The sequence below is a fragment of the Schistosoma mansoni genome, assembly GCF_000237925.1.
Source record: "Schistosoma mansoni, WGS project CABG00000000 data, supercontig 0132, strain Puerto Rico, whole genome shotgun sequence".
NCBI classification, from domain to species: domain Eukaryota; kingdom Metazoa; phylum Platyhelminthes; class Trematoda; order Strigeidida; family Schistosomatidae; genus Schistosoma; species Schistosoma mansoni.
In genome coordinates this window covers 402,722-408,721 of record NW_017386037.1, presented here as the reverse complement: position 1 = coordinate 408,721, position 6,000 = coordinate 402,722, and positions in this window count along the sequence as shown.

Here is a 6,000-nt window from a genome sequence, read left to right as displayed (position 1 = left end):
ACGAACCCACTCTCGCGGGATTCGATTGACTCATGATCTCAACTCTATAAAAATACTAAAATCTCCACAAAACCCCTTCTGATAATAATGATATTTGTTAAATTATGACCGGCCATGGAAGGGTTACGGGGATTACAAACTTCATCTGTACATATAAATTGGGATGGAATGTACGAATTCCTGTTGCTTCTGCTATATGAAGGAGACGGGAACGAACACAGTTGGGAACTGATGGAGGTATACGATAGATCACTCGAAACGATTTCGATTTATCTACATTATGATCACTATCAATTAGATGTGCCATGATAAAACGGCATATTGTTTTTATCTGGCCCTTCCCAAAGCATATTCGTAGATGTTCACTCATTCGTTGGTTAAGTTGCCTAGTAGTACGCCCGATATATATAAAAGTAAAAGGTCAACTAGATTGGAAATGGGGGGCTAAGAGGAGACAAGGATAATAATAATAACAATGTGTAGACAACTTGACACCTAATCACTATGGATAATAAGCTAAAATTACCAGGGTAGGTTTAAGGAGAGAACAAACTGTTTTTGAATACACTAAAGGGGTTTGAATTTTCGTATGGCCAAGGCTTCAATAAACCTTAGTACACGCCCTTTTACACTTTTATACAATACCACAAAAAGAGAGTTGAAATCAATATATTCAAACTGTGTTTGGCAATAGAAGATGATGAATGTTTATCCTCTACTCTTATTGGGTCATTTGATTCTATTTGTTTCTGTAATCATTTCGGTACATGCTCACACATACCCTAATTTTCAGATCAAGATTGCTACTCCCTAGGTATGTGTGACCACACACACATTGAGATTGGTAAACTTAGTGGGATGTGACACAATCTTTTTCAAGTCTTTCAGGTTTTGGATTAAGCTTGAACCTCATTCCTTCTTTGATAATGACCTTCGCTGCACAATACGTTTTGTTGATGACTGATTTAAACCTTTATTTCAATAAAAGGCTATTTGAATCACTTATAAACGGTAAAGTGATGTAGACAAGCTTTTTCCGCCGAAGCTACAGTAAGTTTCACTGTACCAAGAACTTTCCATCTATTTATGAGTTCAAGTGGATAGCCTTTCCCCATTAATGTCTTGCTTAACAACTTAACATCATCATCAATAGCATCATTTGTGCAAATGAAATCGCTAGTGGTAATTCATTAGTTCAGATTCATTATTTAATAGAAATTTTTGAGTATATTAAACATCTATCAATTTCCCAACAAACCTGGTTGAACTCCACTGGTTACTGCTTCTCACTAGAACTCCAGGCAATACCTTGTGGAGCCAGTCACTAGTGAGCATATGACAAGGGGGTTTTCTATGGAGATTTTAAGTAAGAATTCTTACCTATCAATAGACTATCAAATATGAATAGAACTTTAATGATGAACTGTTTATTGAAGTTGTCTAACTGTTTAATGTTGATCTTCAACTTCAAATAAATATACACGCTAAAACATATCAAATTGTTAGTATTTTATAAATGACTTTAAATTGATTGCTTTTTCGTTAAGTCACAGGTCATATGTCCCATTCTGTGACGTTATTCGTCGAGTAACATGTCGGGATCCATACTCATATGGAGCATGTTCTATTTTGAGATATTATACTCCAGTTCCCATAGAAGATCGGTTCTTTACAAAAGATCCATTTGGTACTCGATATGATCCCAGGTTTTTCGGTGGGGAAGATCCATTTAAAGACTATTGTCCAACACTAGTAGTAAGTTCATTGCTTTACCTTCTTGTGAATATTTCACCCTATAACGTTTAGCATTACAACTTGAGCCTCTTGATCAGCTCCTATAACTCTTTTTGATTACTGACCGTAATCAGAAATTACTTACTTACTTACTTGATTACTCGGGTTACCCCTCGTGGATGAGCATAGACCGCACACCAGCACTCTCCATCCAACACTGTCCTCAACAATTATTTCCACTTCTTTCCAGTTAACATTCATCATTTTCATATCTCTTTCTATTTCCCAAAGTGATATATTCTTTATCTTTCCTCCTTTACGCTTCCCTTCCGGATTCCAAGTTAGTGCTTGCCTCGTGATGCAGTTTGGTGATTTCCTTAATGTATGTCCGATACACTTCCAACGTCCTTTCCTAATTTCATCTTCAACTGGAATCTGGTTTGTCCTCTCTCACAGAAGGCGGTTGCTGATAGTATCCGGCCAGTGATTGTTGAGTATTTTGCGAAGACAACTATTTAATAATACTTGTACCTTCTTGACGATGGTTGTGGTAGTTCTCCACGTTTCAGCACCGTACAGTAGGACTAATCAGAAATTAACTACTGGTATTCACCTGTACCCTTTTTCATGTATGATACCTGTAAAGATATATGAATTACCATCGTTATTAATGTATGCATCATCAATTAATCGTTTCATACTAGGACGAAAGGACCGTTTAGTGCTTCCAGGTATTCAGTAGTGATTTAGCTTAAATCGACTCATGAATTCAACTGCTGTAAATATTTGGGTTTTATAATGAATCATATTTAGAATATAAGATATTCTCACCATTACTATGAAATAATCTGAAATGATATAAATATAGTAACTACCCTACACCCGATTTCGATTATGGTTAATTCTGTTTTTGGCCCTTTTTATTAACTTAATAGACAATGATATTCGAACAGTAACAAGTCGCATGTTTTTCTGTACTGTTGTACTTACTACAGCCCATGACAGACTCTAGCTAAAATGTTGATTGCTTAAATATCACTCCATAGTTCATTCTTTTCCCCGTGTTTATATGTACTCAAATCCTAATAATAGCTTTTGCTTTGTCTTGCTGTGCCCTCATGAGATTTGACTGTAAATTTGCCTATGTAACTGCTTGTCTATACTTATACTAATTCGTCTGTCCTCCTCGAATCTGCTGGATGTGTTTATTGCTTTGTGATCTGCGCTATCTGCTAATAAACTGTAATTGTCGCTTCTCAATGTGTTCTTGATAAGTCTTGCAAATGGAATGCTATACTCGGAACTTAAGCTAGTCTCGTAATCCTCAAGCTAAATCTACACAGCCACTTGAACACGAGAGAAAATGTGCAAAATATGCGAGAAGTACTTTACTTCAAAGGTTCATTTATGTATAGAAAATACAGGGTTTTTATAGTATTTTAGAAGTTCTTGGTTTTTCCCGAAAATTCTCGAATACTACTAAACATAGTAGCAGTGTAATAATCAGCCAATCAGAACCTCTACATGTAAATTTTCATTTTTGTGATGTTTCTAGCAAAACGTATAGTCGAACGCTGATTGGATAAAATGCTTATGAATGTTTCCTGAGCTTGTCATGTTTGTTGCGATAAATTTTCTGGATCATCCCAACAGTTCTGATCTCAAACACCGTTTGGATTTATATAATAAAGGTTACAAGGATGATTGGTTAACGAAACAAAGTCACTATTATTTATTTTTATTTAAACACAAATATTGGTACAAGGAAGCACCGAATACATATGCACCGCACAAATCTCATTTGATTTGTGTGAGGACTGAGATACTGTCCAGGTGCCCAAACTAAAGCAGGTGGTATTCTCAGGGGACCACACCCGGAGCCTTTGACCAAAAGATCTGATCCACAAGGCAGTGGAGCATCGTAAGGAGATGCAGTCCCATGGTAGACGGTGACCAACGATTGATTCAAACACCATTTGCTCCTTCAGGATCCTGGAGCTCATGTGTACCATTGGTTTGGAACCAGGGTTTTTCAACTCCCCTAGATGAACTTTCGGTGTCCACCAACCCGGTTAAAGCGCTGTACATTCGCTTTTGGTCCTCTCAATTTCGTAAACAACAGTAATGCCACGAGAATGCAGTGAGTAGGACTTCCCTGGCTGAGGCTTTATACACGTGGCCGTGTTAGAGCATTTCGAGAGGGAGATCGGACTCTTCCCACTCTCGGCCGTACCAGGGCATTTTGGGATGCTTGTATTAGTTAATATGTGAGAAATGATAGTGTTTTAACACAGAATATTACATTGCGATGTTTTGAATAAGTACTTGCTAAAACAGTTCAAATTCATGAGAACTATTTAAAATCAATTCCTTAACCCATTCATCAGTTGGATTACAACTGAAAGTAGAAAGTAAAATCTAAACCAATATTGTTATAATCCTTCATGTCTGTTTTTAAATGCATCACTTGATTGTATTATGGAAACTTCTTCGACACTATTCAGTGAGTACATGAGAAAATTTTCAAAATTATCCCGAACTCACACGACGGACTACAGTGCGGAGTCGTGCATGGAGGACAGCTCACAGATGCATTTCTAGTAAGGACCGGAGTCAGACAAGGCTGTCTACTCTCTCCTTCCTCATTCTTTTGGTGATCGGCTGGATTATGAAGACTTCAACATCTGAGGGGAAACATGGAATACAATGGACATCTCAGAATCAATTAAACGATTTTGACTTCTCAGATCACCCAGCCCTTCTATCTCAAGCACACGAACAAATACAGACGAAGACATCAAATGTAGCAGCAGCCTCTGCATCAGTAGGCCTCAACTTACACAATCGTAAAAGCAAGATTCTCAAATACAACACGAAGAGCAGTAACCCAATCACACTTTATGGCGAAACTCTGGAAGATGTGGAGAAATTCACGTACCTGGTCAACAGCATCACTGATGAACAAGGAGAATCGGATGCAGATGTAAAAGCGAGGATTGGCAAAGCAAGGACCACATTCCTACAGTTGAAGAACATATGAAACTCAAAGCAACTGTCAACTAATTTCAAAGCGAGAATCTTCAATATAAACATCAAGACATTTCTACTCTATGGAGCTGAAGCGTGGAGAACGACCACAACCATCGTCAAGAAGGTACAAGTATTTATAAATAGTTGTCTACACAAAATACTCAACAACCATTGGCTGAATATCATCAACAACAACATACTGTGGGAGAGGACAAACCAGCTTCCATCTGTGGAAGAAATTAGGAAAAGACGTTGGAAGAAAGAACACTTTTCGTTGGGAAATAGATGGTGATGTGAAAATGATGAATGTTAACTGGAAAGAAGTGTAAAGGATTGTTGAGGACAGTGTTGGATGGAGAGTGCTGGTGTGTGGTCTGTGCTCCTCTATGAGGGGTAACAGGAGTAAGCAATATTTGATTGTATCAAATGTATTTTAAGAGACTGAATCCAATGACAGTGTCTAGTAAATATCATTCACATTCACGTAGATGGTTAATGTAATAAAGTTATCTAAAAGAAGCATTTGTAATTTTATTTATTTTTGTGAAAAAAGTATTTTAATATCAGAATGGGGCTTTGTGGATATGATAGTAATTTTAACAGTTTAGATCATGAATCAGTTGAAACGGCCGTCCAGTGCTTCCACATATTCAATGGTGGTCTAGCTTTAATTGATTCATGATCTTAACTGTTAAAAAGAAATATTTTCTCAAAGTAATACAACATTATTTTGAACTCACCATACTCTTATCTAATTCTATGTTTTTAGTATGTTAAAGGTTTGAGCAACGATTATCAAGCAACATCATTCTGTACACATAAAGAGAATATCGCATTATCACGTAAGTACTCTGTATTTTTCTGCATATTATACATTTAGCGTAAAATCATACATTCATCAACAAAGGCGAGACTATAATTTATGGATGAGCCAATCAGGTAAAAGATAACAGATCTTTGATTTTGGCGTGAAATTCATTGATCCATCAACTCTGAGATGTAGGCACATCCAGCTGACGAGTCTCAAATAGGATGAAACGTGCATCCTGGATTCTACTGCTATCCACTATCCATCCTTCCTTATGATTAGAATAGCCGTCTATATTGATCTGTATTTATTTATGTATTCATTTATTGGTAAATAACTTTTAGAACAGTAGAGTTTATAACGTTTTATTCTTAATTTCTGTCTAGCTCTTGAATCGTTAAGTTCAGAATTATCATGAATAGTTGAAC